The sequence below is a fragment of the Triturus cristatus genome, chromosome 11, assembly GCF_964204655.1.
Source record: "Triturus cristatus chromosome 11, aTriCri1.1, whole genome shotgun sequence".
NCBI classification, from domain to species: domain Eukaryota; kingdom Metazoa; phylum Chordata; class Amphibia; order Caudata; family Salamandridae; genus Triturus; species Triturus cristatus.
The window spans coordinates 1097904210-1097920308 of NC_140594.1; positions in this window are offsets into that span (position 1 = coordinate 1097904210).

Here is a 16099-nt window from a genome sequence, read left to right on the forward strand (position 1 = left end):
TAGACAAGATTTGCTCAAAAATGTCTCTGCTCTTTTCCCTTAGTGCTCAGAGATATTATCATCACGAGGGTGGGGCTCACGCGATCGAATCACATCTGTTGCTTTGATAAAATCACATCTGTTGAAGTCAAACAAGAAAAGCTCCCACAGGCCAATCCCAGAGAAGAGTTAACCTGCATAATTTGCTTCAGACTTCCAATTTAGGAGGTCTTTCAAGCTCTTGCCAGTTTCCTGTCCTGCAACCGAGGTCTGCCAGAACATGCTCTCTGCGGTCTTTGTGTCATTAAGTGTATCACATCTGGATGCACGGAAAGTCTGGAGCCAGCCAGCTGTCTGGTCATCCATGGAAATAGAGCTTTCTTCTCGGCCCTCTAAAACAGAGTCCCAGTCCCTGCTGTCTGCTGGTCACTCAGAGAAACATGGCCTTCAATGTAGTAGCCCTTAACCACAGAAGAACTGTATTTGCCTGTCTAGTGGCCATTTGCAGCTGCACAGATGTCACCCCACCCATGCACCACAGATGCTGAGTCAATGTTATATTCGGGTTCTCCAAAGAATGAGCTTTGACACTACACTTGAACTGCAGAGGCACTGTCCCATGCGGTCTACTGGTCAACCAGAGGAGCACAGCCGTCATTGCAGCTTGGATCCTAGCCTTAGGATACAGAGGCAGTGAAATCTGTGCAAACATCTCCAAAAACACGACTTATCATCCGCGCCCTGGATCAGATACATAAACAGTGCTGCATGCAGATGACCCAGGAAACACAACTCCCATCAAGCTCATCCCGAAGTAGTCTTGGCCTGTCCGGAGGTTATCTAGAGAGGGGCAGATGTTGTCCCAGCGATGATACACATAGACCGAGTCAATGTTGTCTTTGGATCATTGATAGAACACACAGCTCATGCCACAGTCTTGTCAATGTTATCTGCACACCAAGCAACTCAACTTTCTTTGCAGTCATGAAACGCAGAGGCACAGATGTTTTCTGGTCATCCAGTGAAACACAGCTTTCACCCCAATTCTGAAATGCAGACATAAGGCCAACGCTCTTCGCTGAGCATCACAAATAGCTTGCTTGTTTCATCCCACCCCTGGACCACAGAGACACAGCTAATGTTGTCTGGAGATCTTCTTACATCCAGCTTTCAATTCATGCCAGTCCTGAATACCAGGGGAACAGCCCCTGCTGTCTACTGGAAATCCAGGGGAACAACTTAGAGCACAGTCCTGAAACAAAGAAGCACAGTCATGCACTGTTTATTGGCCAGCCAATGAAACACAGGGGCATATTAGCAAGGGCCAGATTGCCGCTTTATCGGCACTTTTTGCCGATAAAGCGGCGATTTTTTTATCACCCAATTACCAAGCTGTCGCTAACAGCAGTTAGCGACAGCTTCCAGGCGATAGCGACCGGTTTGGGGCCCGCTTTGCATGTCAGCGATATTTATCACTAATGACATGCAAAGTGGGCGTACCCAAACTGGTAGCTACCGAAAGCAGTCACTAACACAGCTATCGCCTATTAGCAATACCCGCGGCGCGATAAGAAAACGCGCGCTAAACGCGATTAGCGCCAGGATTTTACAGCTGTTAAAAACCTGACTTAGCCATAATAGTCAATGGGAGGTGGATTCTACGGCTAAGTCCCCACCTGCCTATTAGCGAGATTTTCCTTAGCGATAGGATTTTTATCGCTGGAAATCTCACGTTGTAGATGGGATTCGCTGCTATTGCTGGATTTTTATCGCCGTGGAGATAAACGTTGGTAATACTGCGTTATCTCCACGATAGAATCCAGCGATAGGAGGCGATAAAAAAAATTGCGCTAAGCGCGTTTTGCGATAATTATCGCAAGTTGTTGCTAATATCCCCCACAGTTTTTATTCTGCCGCTGGGCAACAAAGGCACAGCAGCCCCTGCTCTCTGGTGATAAAGCACATATCGACTCTGTATCAACTCTGTATACTTTGCAACAAGGATTTTCTGGGTGTATGTCAGCAGTCTTAAGCTCTGACATAGTGCTTTCCATTACCCTTGTAAGCCATAAAGTACTTTCTGGATGGTCGAATAAGAAGCACGCCTGGTTGGTAGAGATTCTTTTAAGAGTGGTCTACCTAGGAAGAATTTTGATGTCTTGCATGAGACCTGGAGATGCACAGCGCTCTAGTTGCAGGAAAATTTCAGCAACACTGAAGAATACAAGGTAGGAGGAATATATATGAGGGGCAGAGTTGCATTTGCATATATCTGCCATAGTTACCTTATTAAGTATACATCTTTTGCAAGAGGTTTTGATGATATGAGAAACATATCTGGCTTAATCTAAGATCAGCTGATCCCAAGGACGACCATCAACACCACAATATTGAGGCCCTGATTCACAAACGTAAACTTACACATTTGTGTAGGGACAGAGAACTCTGCACACAAAAAGATTGGACAGGCCTATGGTTTTTATGAGTGGAGGTCTCTGCCTCAACTGTGGAGTCCTCACAGTCGTAAACTTACTATTAAACTTACTAGATATTTGAATACTGAAAAAGAGTAAGCTCACACTATTGTGTACGTTTGCTCTTGTCTTTAAGGTCCATCAGAAAAAGAGCGAGCTCAACCCAAGGGCAACCAAAGATACCACAGTTGATGGTATTTGGGACATCACAACAGGGAGATGCAACCCAATAATGAAACCATAGACCTCCCATGGAATAGGACATGTTACAATGCAAACTTTTACAACGCATGCCTTTACAATGTGGTTTTTACATCACAACATCCATTACAACGCATGATTTTCCAACACGTCATCACAACGCATTTTAAGAAACTACACTTACAACGCATTCCATTACAATGCATACCATTACAATGCATAATACTTTTAGGGCAACAGTAGTGTAAGTGTTGGATAGAGTAGGGGTAAAAATTACTATTCCAACTCCAGTGAGTGCAACAGTAGGGTAAGTGATGGAGCGGGTAGTACAAACATTTTGTATACCCCCCTAATTGCATGTTCATACTAATTAGAATAATCCATTAATTATAATACTATTAATGTGTTTGTGTGAAGTTTAACCAACATTATTAATGTATGAAATATACATGGGATTTGCATTTTGCATGGCTAAAATAATTTGTAATTAACACGAGTACGCATATTAATATTAGAGAAATGGAATATTGCACGATATATGTTGCTTTGTGACGTTATCGTATGTTGCACCAGATGACATCACTGGGTGAATATAAACGCTTTGATTGTTGCTATATGCTGATAATTACAAGCACATAGGGGAATTAGTAAGGGTTTAACATTTTATTCGCTATTTCTATGTTTTAATTACTTTTTCTGTTTGTTTTGCTTAAGTTGACCATTGGGCCTAAATTCAAGATGGCCACCAGAATGCCACGATGTAATGGCCACCATTCCACGAGGTTCGGGTTGAAGTGCGCCTGCGCCACCACATGTATCATTGGCCTCGTCATGACCTTAGCCTCCATGTACCCTAGCAAGGACACGATGGGACGCGTGCCAGAATGTTCAAACAAAGGACATATGTAGAAAACCGGATGGATCACGTCCTATGACCTAAGACTTTGTGGACTGTGTGAAACCGAAACGGACGATCTCAGCTAACCAATCAAATGAGCCCAAATTTAAGAAAAAGTTACATTTGTCATTACTTTTATTATAAAAGACGGTAGAATAGAGAGGAAAAAAGCTTCTTTCCCTGCTACTGAATGGCGTATTTCCATGCTGACGGAGACGACGGTGACGCGACAAGACAGCTATAATCCTGAATCTTTGACAGACTGAATCGCTGCCCAAATTTTGATGATCCCCAAACTTTTCCTGAACATTATGGGCACTGATTGATGCTTGCACGTCTCTGGTCCTTGACCCGATCTTTGGGACTGTAGCGTGCTGCATGAAGAACTTTCGATATCTGATGAACTGACGACCAAATTTGATGACTTAGAGGACAACTGATCGCCAGATTAGGTAAATATGGTGTTCTGTGCTTGCATAACGATTAATTAAAATTCTTGCATTATTTAGATAAACAAAATTATCGATTACCAAGAAATGGTGTTTGGTCGTTTATTGAGAAGGAATAGATCACATTTTGAATATGCTTATGAGAGAATTAGATCACCACTCCAATCCAGCTAAATGATCTATCGATCATTGTGGAAGGAGTATCTTAAGGTTCAGGTCTAATAGGTGCAGGGATGAGGATAACTGGTGTATAGATATGTAAATAATTTTTCCTTTATAGGTCTTAAGGTATTCCTTTCATGTCAGCGCTTGGAACAATCATCCTTTCCGTAAGTGCAGATCAGTGAGAAAGTGAAGTATGAGTGTTGGTGTTATGGGCCCCACCAATGAATGCATTGAGTGAATGTGTTAGTGTGGTATCAGGTCTGTGATGAAGGGAGGATTTCGGTACGGGGTTTGTTCTGGTTCCCGTTACCCAGGTTTCAGTGCTGCAACATAAGTGTTGGATAGTGTAGGGGTAAAAATTACTATTTCCCATGACTTACTTTATAATGTGTTGTAATGGTATGCGTTGTAGTGGCATGCATTGTAATGGCATGCCTTGTAGTGACATGCGTTGTAATGGCTGCGTTGTAATGGCATGCGATGTAAAAGATGTTGCGTTGTAATGACTGTGTAGTAAAGGTAGTGTGTTGTAATGACTGCATTGTAATGGTTGTTTTCCCCTCCCATGTGGTCTACCCTGAAGTAGAAGAGAGCACAGCACTAACATAGTCAAAGAGGCCACTTTAGTGGAACATGAGACCAACCAGAAGAAGAAATAGCACAACCAAATAATCGAACCACAGACACCAAAGTAGTGTGGCTGTGTGGTCCACCCAGAAGAGGAGACGTGACAACTAAAAAAAAAAAAATCAGAGAAACTGCAATAATCGACCCATGAGAACTACCATGAAGCAGAGATGGTATAACTCAAGAATAACAAGAGCCACACCTGTAGTGTGCTACTGTGGTCAATTAAGATGTGGAGATAACACTACCAAAAGGATGATCAGAGACACCAGGAAAACAGGCCCCTGGAATCCACCCAGAGCTTAAATGACACACCACAGTAGTGGGTCTATGAGGCTAACCCAGAAGTGAATATAACAAAACTCAAGGATATATATAGATACCCCTGTAGTGGACTTTGGGTTTAAACCCGGCAGCAGTAATGGTGCAACACATGGATATCTACAGACTTCACATTAGTGGATATTTAGGTCCACCCAGTAGTGAAGGAGATGATTATTAATGAGTGCCAAGAGCGCAAAGGTAGTGTAAATACCGCACTGGTGAACGGGACTGTGAACAGTTTACTTGTGAAAGGAATTGGTAGTTAGATTTACGGTGAAGAGGGTGAGACAAGCGTTGTAGGGAGACATGCCACAAAAATACTCCATTATTCTCACCTCAGTTTACCTGACACACTGGGAGAAGAAGTTAAATATGGGCATGGGAAGGCAAGTCCACTGATAAGAGACAAAGGAAGATGAATCTTTTAGTTTGAAGACTGCAGCTGAGAGACAGAGATGTCTGTCCTCGGTGAGCAGAAAGGACCCAGGGCGATGCTTTGCTTAATCAATCCCAGGGGAAGAGTAAAGAACTGGTATTTGCCAAGAAATGGATATTCTAGAGCTTACAATGTAGGAAACAACTGAAAAGTTGAGAAAAAATAACCTACCACATAATCAATATATTCAACCAATAAGGCGCATTGGCATACAATGAACACCCTTAGCCAGATTTTGCTTTTGGTTGTTACCAGCAGGATACTTGCATTGCATTGTTAAGAAAGAGATAACAATTCACCAAAGAGTGGGTTGCTGGTTACCAAACTTGCACTCAAATCAAGGTCCGCCAGGAGCAGCAGTCGTAGCTAGGAGCACCTCTCCCATGTGCCATTTCTCTGTTTATTGCAACAAAGTAGTTCCAATGTTCCAGCCCGCTTCGCTTTCTCTACAAGAAACAACTTTTGGCTTCCATTGGGTCAGGACTTTCAGGTTCTTCCCTTCCCAGCAGCCACCCCTTTTCTTTCCTTACCCAGCAGCCATCTTATTTTAGTTTCGTTAGCAGGAAAGATAGGAAGCTCTCCTATAAAGATGGCTAACCATCATCCCCAAACTGTAAAGACTATTGGGTGTTAGCTGGGTGGATACTCTAAAGACCAGTGTCTGGAAAGTCACGGTCGGCAAATGCGCCACAGAAGCATTAATTTTGATTTACTTGAACAAGACCGAAGGATGCAGGTGGTAAATCTTCATGGACAAGCAGGTCTGAAACTTTCTATCAATGTTTGAATCTGGATTGTGGCAAAACAATGCTTGAAAGAACACATCTTTCATATCCCACTTAGGTAGCATTTAAGGATCCGTGTCTCATCAAGTCCATGGAACACCTTCTACCTTAGAAAAGGGTGGGTGCTGGATTAGGTAAAAGTGACTACACAAATTACTTATCTTGAGTGTAAATCTTACAAAGCCTTTTAGCCAAAACACACATGTGGAATCCAGGAGAGTTTTTACATACACTGTCCTTCCACGTGGCTGTTACCTTGTGTGGTAAAAATGACACCAACATAACGACCTCCAGAGGCACAAAAATAATGTCGCTGAAGGTTTTAGTGACAATCAGATCTTTCAGAACAGTGTTGAAATCCTTTACAGGCAGCAGTCTCTTGAGAGGCAGAAAAGTGTGAGAGGCTGTAGGAAATCCACAGCACCATTCTAAAAACTCTCCATGATGTTACTTGTGAGATTTTTTTCCCGCCAATGGGGATTCCTACATACACTTTTATCCTTGGTAGTGAGTGACTGCTTACATATCAACTAGCTGTAGACAGCACACAAGAAAAGCATTCAAATATTGATAGGGTAAGTGGTGTATTTTCCTCATGCTCGCCATGAGGTGTGCCAGAGGCATCAAATGCCAGCCTGCCACTCCATCCGGTTGTTGATAGTGCAATGGATACTAAGCCCTGTCTGTGAGTCAAGGGGTCGTATATTTTGTGATATAATGAAAGGTAGATCACAGCTGGGCCCTTTTGTAGGACTCTTCCTAAGGATGCCTCTCACTCTATCCTTCAGTCCTCCGTCTATTCCTAGCAAACCAAATCTATTTCCCTGGTATGGCTAAGAGCTTACTAACAGGGACAGCAACTCACCCTCTCTTCTACAGCTTGAAAATTTATCTTCAAGCTATAGAAGAAGGAATGTATTCGTTTCCAGCTACAGGAATAGCATAGGACCATGGGCTCTCAAAATCCCTGTATACTAGAGTTCACATGAATACATGGTTGACAACATGTTCTTGCAAGAATCTCTAATAATAGTATTTATGGCCTCTCAGAACAGCTACAGAAAACCTCCAAGTGGAGTTCCCAGCACCATTATCTTTGATCTTGATGGAGTAGAGGGAGATGACCAGGAAGAACCAGATAGTCTTGCATCTTCAAACTACACTCGGAGGGGAAATGAAAAATTTCAGAGTTACAGGTTCACAAAGTGTGGACATTTCAAATTCCTACACGATGATCTTGGTGAGGATGGGTGGCATCAAGTAATAGGCGATAGAGTTAATCAGTTAAAAGATTTACTGACCACAGCAATTTTTTACATTTCACAAGTAATACTGTGTACTATGTATGTTTAAAAGTGTTCTAACAGTTCGAACTTGTCAAAAATCAAACCAATAGAAAACTCAATCCCCTGTCTTCTTCTTTGAACTTAGCTCAGCCCAGTTGTGATGTATTTGCCTCCTTCTTCAATGAGAAAATCAAGGAAATTGACACTGAACTTCAAACCGCTCTAGAGCTCTTATCTATTATTTACACGCCAACTCACCCCCATCTCTAAAGGTGTTCACTTTGAAAGCCCCTTCCCTAAACCAAAGAATAAGCCCTTTTGGTCCATCTTTAAGACTGTTAACAAATATAACATCTGAAATCTACTATCCTCTCTGAAATACTCTAATCACTACAATGACCCCTTATTCTCCAAACTTCTCGACGGGATTAAACACTCCCTATTTCCTATTTGGACCTGAATTATTAATGCTTCTCTAACACAAGGCTCCATATCATATTGTCCAAAAAGTGGACTGGTCACCCCTATATTAAAAAACCTAATACTGATCAATCAGAGCCCAACAACTAGTACACTATTACCAACATCCCAAATCTAGCAAAGGTCCTGGAAAAAAGCGTACACCAACCGCTATGTAACCACATAGAACAAATCCAGCTCCTCCAACAATACCAGTCAGGTTTCAGGCTGGGTCACAGTACCCACACCGCCCTGTTTCATATAGTCACTGACGTCTTGAGACATCTAGACCAGAATTAATCCAGCCTATAAATCCTGCTTGATCTGTCAGCTCTGTCTGACACCATTAAGCATGAGAATGATTTGAACCTCCTACAAAGTAGGATGGGCTTATCTGGCACCGTGTTACAATGGTTCTTTCCATTCTTACACAACAGAACTCAAAGGGTTATGCTCAACCACGCTACATCCATCCAGATTCCAGTCTCGAGTGGTGTCCCTCAAGGCTCCTCCCTCTCCCTCACCCTTTTCAACCACCTGCTCATAGAACCCCTGACTGATATCCTTCATCTATCTAACATCTTGTACCATAGGTACACTGATGATACGCAACTATACCTAAAAATCGTCTCTCCAACCTACATCAGCATGCTCAAGAACACACTGACAAAAACCCAACACTGGATTATTAGCAACCACCTGAAACTCAAATCCCTCCAAACTGAATTCCTCTTACTCTCTCCTTCCAAGCACACTGCCAACATCAAATATTGGCTCGTCGACCTACAGCCCTGAACTGTCCCCCACACATTATATCCTCAGCAAAATCGCTGGGAATAATCCTTGAAAATAACCTCTCTGTGAAGAACAACATCAGTGCCACCACCAGAGGCGCCAACTGTGGTTACTATGAAAATTATAACCTTTCATTCTGACTGCAGATCTCAAGACAGCAATTCGAGTGCTTGTGATCTCCAAACTAGATTATGGTAGTGCCACCCTTGTGGGTCTATCAAAAGCAAAACTGGAACTTCTGAAGGCAACTTTTAACAGGCAGCTCAACTCATTACTTGGGATCACATCACCCCAGGTCTCAGAAAACTGAATTTGCAACCTTATGAGGCAAAGATCCACCTACAAATTGCATGCTTGACTCACAATGTTTTTCACCACAACACTCTAACTTACTTGGCCAAGAAACTCGTGCTACCAGGCAAAATTGGAACTCTAAGAGGCCCTTGCTTTGTGACCTGCTGACCTCGCAGGGGCCATCTTGGTTGCAGAGGTATTTAAACCCCACCCTAGCAATGCCACAATGCTTCGCATTGCGAATCTCACCCTAAGTGGTCCTGCGGCTCGACGGCTCTTCCCTGGAGATCCCAGTTGGAGTATCCTGAGCTGCTGTGATGCCAGCTCCTCAAAGATAAGTCCCTGCATTGCATTTTTAGATATTCTGAGCAAGATCTGAGTTCCGTGTAGATCCTTTTCATATGGTGCTTGCTGTTCCTGACGTCATAGACCTCTTGTGACTCATTGTCAGTTTTCTTCTGTGCTTGCAAAGACTTAGACTCGGATGTTGTTGTTGTGATTTTCATACTATTACGAACATTCCATGACGTATGTGTGGTTTCTGTTTCACTTGTTCTTTCCTCATTAAAATCGCTGTGGTCTCGTTATAACAAAGGTCTTGGTAACACTCCCAAGCCTTGCATGGTGTTATAACGAAGGGGTACAGTGTCCAGTTGGGTTTATGCATATAGCCATACCTCTTAAAGGATTATTTCTATGCAAGTGTGCTGTGTGTGAATGTGTGTGTGTTTGGTTTTAACTTGCTAGGTGTGTGTGTTTTTGGCTTTTTCTGCCTGACGTGAAGGCATCATCAGACATAATGCAGAAGCTCATGCATGACTTGTCCTTTATTTGTTGTTTATAGTTTTGTGTGTTCTTACATCCAATAGGAGTTGGTCTCCTTTATCTCTGTGATTGAGCTCAGTGTCCCAGTCCGTTCTGTGACCCAGAGTTTGCTTCTCCAAAAGCACGAACACGCATCAGTTGTTTCCTTCTTTATTTTACCTTCTTATTTTAATTTCTTATTTTAATTTATTGTGTGTTCCCAAACCCCCTTCTCTTGAGGCCATCGGATGAGCACTGGTGTCTCTGGTGCAGTGTTCGTTGGATGGTTTCCAGGTATTGTTGGGTTCTAGCTGCCTTTGCGAGTCTAGCAGAGAGAAGAACGTGTTCCAATGTTCATCGTCCCAGATTGCCCCTTAGAAAGACCTATAATCACTACTTCTATGGAATAGACCCCAAAATTTGGAACTCTCTTCCCACTGCGACAAGATCCAACCTCTCAATTGCCATATTCAAGCGGAAAGTTAAAAAACTACTAATGATCAGATCACTTCCCCAATGAAGACTCAACCTCTCGATGACACTCCACATATTGAATGTTCTTCCCGAATCTAGACTACGTTCGTCATCCCTCGTCCATACTTTTACTCACTTTCGCTGTTCCCCCCATTTCTATAACCATATATGTCTATTTTTCCTGATCTACAGCGCTCTGATTCCCAGTAGGGTCACTTGTATTTTCTCTCTGTTTGCCTCCATTTTGTACAGCACTCTGATACCTGAAAGGGTCATATTTGCTCTTTATAATACTCAATAAAGAGCAGCCAACGGTCAAGTACTTGTAGCACCACTCATTTGGAAAGTGTCTGGTGCTTCAGGTATTGGAAACGGTAATTCAATTTGCTGGGATTTGATAGACTTTAGTAGGGCCCAGTCACTTTGTGGCGGATAGGGTAGGTAAGGGGGTGTAAAGTATGAGGACATTTGAAACTTTGTCCAAGGCCTCTGTAGAAGGGGCACTTTTCAGGGAACTGTTCAAGTGCACCAGGCTGCATAGGGCTATGATGCTAGGGCTTAAAGCATTCCAAAGTGATGGGAATCCTGCCCTTACTGTTCCTGCCTCCATGTTTCTTTTGCTTAAATCTAGGTAAGATGATAGGAGTGAAATTGCCTGGTCTGATTTGGGGCAAGGTGTTAAAATGTGCATCAAGTTATGATGCATAGAGTTTTAAATGTGATTCTTTCTGCTCTGGAAGTCGATTGGAGTTTAAGGCTGAAATCAAGTGGATGCACATTTGGGGGCTCAGGCAAAGTGTAACAACTAGATTTGCACACTCTGGAGTCAGAAAGATAGTCAGGTGTCATGTGCACTGCATTTTGTAAGTATTTGAGGGTGTTAATATGCATTACAGGCCTTGATGCATACTAACATGGTTCATGCCTATACATTGATGGGTATTTTAGCTGTGCTTACTTAGCATAAGTGCATTAGGCCTTAAAATCAGGCTCAAAATAAATGTGCCTGATTTTGTGCAAGCTCAAAGAATATTTTTGCTGTGCAATATTGGTGTATGGCGTCTGATCTGATTGTATGACATAATTTCGAAAGACAAAAATTCGACCTACAAAAATATCGCAACAAAAATATCGTGGTCAAGAATATCGACATCCTATCTACAACATGGTAAGTACAAAAATATCGATAATTTAATATCGATGTCAAAAATATCGTAATTCAAAAATATCGGTTTTTTTTTAGTTTAAAAATATATGTAAAATAAACCAAATAATACTTATAAATCAAAGAAACATAATTAAATATATTGTATAATATGTAAAATGTATAATAAATATATATAATTAAATGAAACTTTAATGAAACATATATATATAATATATAATATATACACTTACTTAATAATTACTTTTAATAATAATTTCTGTAACATATAAATTATTAAATATTTATTTAAATTACCAATACATCTATACACATAAAACAATAACATTAATAAATATTAAATAATTACATATAGCAAATAATAATCAATAATTTTAATTTGAATAATTTTTATTATTAATTATATATTACAAAAGCTAAAATATTACAAAACATATTTAATATCAGACACAATAAAACTACTAGTCCAACTTCAACAAAAACAACACTAAGGAAAATGTTGGATAGCGTAGGGGTAAAAATAACTATTCCAACTCCCGAGAGTGCAACAGTAGGGAAAACATTGGATAGTGTAGGGGTAAAAATTACTATTCCAACTCCAAAGAGTGCAACAGTAGGGAAAGCGTTGGATAGCGTAGGGGAAAAAATTACTATTCCAACTCCAGAGAGTGCAATAGTAGGGAAAGTGTTGGATAGCGTAATGGTAAAAATTACTATTCCCACTCCAGAGACTGCAATAGTAGGGAAAGTGTTGGATAGCGTAAGGGTAAAAATTACTATTCCCCCTGCAGACAGAGCAACAGTAGGGAAAACGTTGGATAGCGTAGGGGTACAAATAACTATTCCAACTCCAAAGAGTGCAACAGTAGGGAAAACGTTGGATAGCGTAGGGGTAAAAATTACTATTCCAACTCCAGAGAGTGCAATAGTAGGGAAAGTGTTGAATAGCGTAAGGGTAAAATCTACTATTCCCACTCCAGAGAGTGCAATAGTAGGGAAAGTGTTGGATAGCGTAAGGGTAAAATTTACTATTCCCACTCCAGAGAGTGCAACAGTATAGAAAACGTTGGATAGCGTAGTGGTAAAAATAACTATTCCAACTCCAAAGAGTGCAACAGTAGGGAAAACGTTGGATAGCGTAGGGGTAAAAATTACTATCCCAACTCCAGAGAGTGCAATAGTAGGGAAAGTGTTGGATAGCGTAAGGGTAAAATTTACTATTCCCACTCCAGAGAATGCAATAGTAGGGAAAGTGTTGGATAGCGTAAGGGTAAAAATTACTATTCCAACTCCAGAGAGTGCAATAGTAGGGAAAGTGTTGGATAGCGTAAGGGTAAAATTCACTATTCCCACTCCAGACAGTGCAACAGTAGAGAAAAGGTTGGATAGCGTAGGGGTAAAAATTACTATTCCAACTCCAAAGAGTGCAACAGTAGGGAAAGCGCTGGATAGCGTAGGGGTAAAAATTACTATTCCAACTCCAGAGAGTGCAACAGTAGGGAAAGCGCTGGATAGCGTAGGGGTAAAAATTACTATTCCCACTCCAGATAGTAAAACAGTTGGGAAAGCACTAGATAGCATAGTGATTCTATGAACATTATAACCAATTCAATAATTTGTTATAAAAAAATTGCATGTTAACAATGTTTTAAAAAAATAATTATTATTAAATACCAATTATGTAAAATAAATATTTAAATAAATAAATTTAAATTACATCCCACACTATTCCCCCTTTAACACACAACACACTACACATACAAAATACACAATAGATTTAAATATCAATTTATCTCTTATTTACAATTAATAATACATTCTTTATAATTAATATAGTTATTAATTCACTAATTAATACATATTAACTACGAAATTACAAATATTCACCTATTAATTATTAATTAACAATACATTAATTAGCAATAACAACAAATAAAATACAATAATCAATTATTTATATTTACTATATTTAACTAACTAATAACAATTAATTAATAATAATTACAAATAAATAAAATATATCATTATTTATTTTATTTTAATTACATCCAACCCTATTCCCCTATAAACCCACAACCCACTACACATAAAAATTCACATAATTAATTTTAATTATCAATTAATCACTTAATAAAATTAAATCACCAATTAATTACTAATTAACAATTAATTAATTAACTATAACAATAAATAAATATTATTAATAAACTAATTATAATTTATATAATTAACCAAATAATAAATTATTTTTACAATTAATAATTAATTAAAAATTATTTAATCTATTAATCAAATTAAGTACCAATTATTAATTGATTACCAATTAATTAATCATAAATACCAATTAAACAATACATATTCATTCATTAATTATAATTACATTACTTCCCACCCTATTCCCCTATAAACCCACAACCCACTACACATAAAAATTCACATAATTAATTTAATTATCAATTAATCACTTAATAAACTTAAATCAACAATTAATTACTAATTAACAATTAATTAATTAACAATAACAATAAATAAATATTAATAATAAAGTAATTATAATGTATATAATTAACCAATTAATAAAATAATTTTACAATTAATAATTAATTAACAATTAATTAATCAATTAATTACCAATTATTAATTAATTACCAATTAATTAATCATAAATACCAATTAAACAATACATATTAATTCATTAATTATAATTAAATTACTTCCCACCCTATTCCCCTATAAACCCACAACCCGCTCTGATACTAAAACGCTAAATTAAATGTAAAATAATTATAAATCTCTAAACATTTATTTTTAAATGTATTAAAATACATTACAATAATCTTTAACATACAAATAAAATACATATTAAATGACATTACACTAAATAAATATCGATATTATTGACATCGAAATTTTTACTTACGATATTACTTACATCGATATTAAGTACTTCGATATTATTAACTTCGATATTACTTACCTTGGGATCGATATTCTGTCCATCGATATTCTTGACTTCGATATTCTGTACCTACGATATTAAAAACACGATATTATTGTAGGTCGAAATTTAAAACTCGATATTTTGGCTAAACACCGTCTGATCTACATTGCTTCACCCAGAGGGGATTTTTTTCAGTTTCTTGCTGAATGCTAACAGTATATGTGGCTGCAAAGCATAGTTTATCTACAAGTTGGCCTTGTATCAAAATTCAGTTCCATGCTACTAGGGTGTATAAAGAGTAAATCCTTTTGTGCTGCCAAATTCTTTCAATGAAAATGTCATTTTCAACTTTATATTGCGACATCAGAATCCCAAGTGAGTAGGCCCCACTTGCTCCATATAAATACAAGGAAAAGAAAAGTACATAAACTCTCTCCAGTTAGGAAGGGGCAAAGAGAACGGCCAGTTGTGAGAGGCAGAATATCTATCAGGACACTTCATTGTGGAACCTTTGGTCTGGGGGGTGGTTATGGGGGCTTTACATAACTCAGCAACAAACTGAACCATAATATGATGTCATACTGTAAATAGAAAGTTATAGATTAACTATTAAGTATGTGGGCCCGATTCACAAAAGAAATCTGAGACCAAAGTCTAACTTTAAGACGTTCGGTATTCACAAAGGGCATTTACGAGTAGTAAAGTTAGACCAAAAGTCTAACTTTAAGACGTTCGGTATTCACAAAGGGCATTTACGAGTAGTTAAGTTAGACCAAAAGTCTAACTTTAAGACGTTCGGTATTCACAAAGGGCATTTGCGAGTAGTTAAGTTAGACCAAAAGTCTAACTTTAGCAGCAGTAAAGTTAGACTTTTGGTCTAACCTCAGACCAAAAGTCTAACTTTAAGACGTTCGGTATTCACAAAGGGCATTTACGAGTAGTTAAGTTAGACCAAAAGTCTAACTTTAAGACGTTCGGTATTCACAAAGGGCATTTACGAGTAGTAAAGTCAGACCAAAAGTCTAACTTTAGCAGCAGTAAAGTTAGACTTTTGGTCTAACCTCAGACCAAAAGTCTAACTTTAAGACGTTCGGTATTCACAAAGGGCATTTACGAGTAGTAAAGTCAGACCAAAAGTCTAACTTTAGCAGCAGTAAAGTTAGACTTTTGGTCTAACCTCAGACCAAAAGTCTAACTTTAAGACGTTCGGTATTCACAAAGGGCATTTACGAGTAGTTAAGTTAGACCAAAAGTCTAACTTTAGCAGCAGTAAAGTTAGACTTTTGGTCTAACCTCAGACCAAAAGTCTAACTTTAGTAGTCTTTACTGCCTTGCTTCACTCTGTACCAGGAAGGCGTTACATGAGAGGAGAGTGGGTGTTCCCACACATCCATCCATGTATTGTGGTGCATTCCCAGTTTTACTAACGCTAATAAACCTGGGAATGTGCCAAAATGCTACTCCTTCTCACGGAAGAGGCAATGGAAACAAACATCTTTATTTCTCCTTGCTTTTCCTCTTTCAAAGTGTGCTGTATTCTACA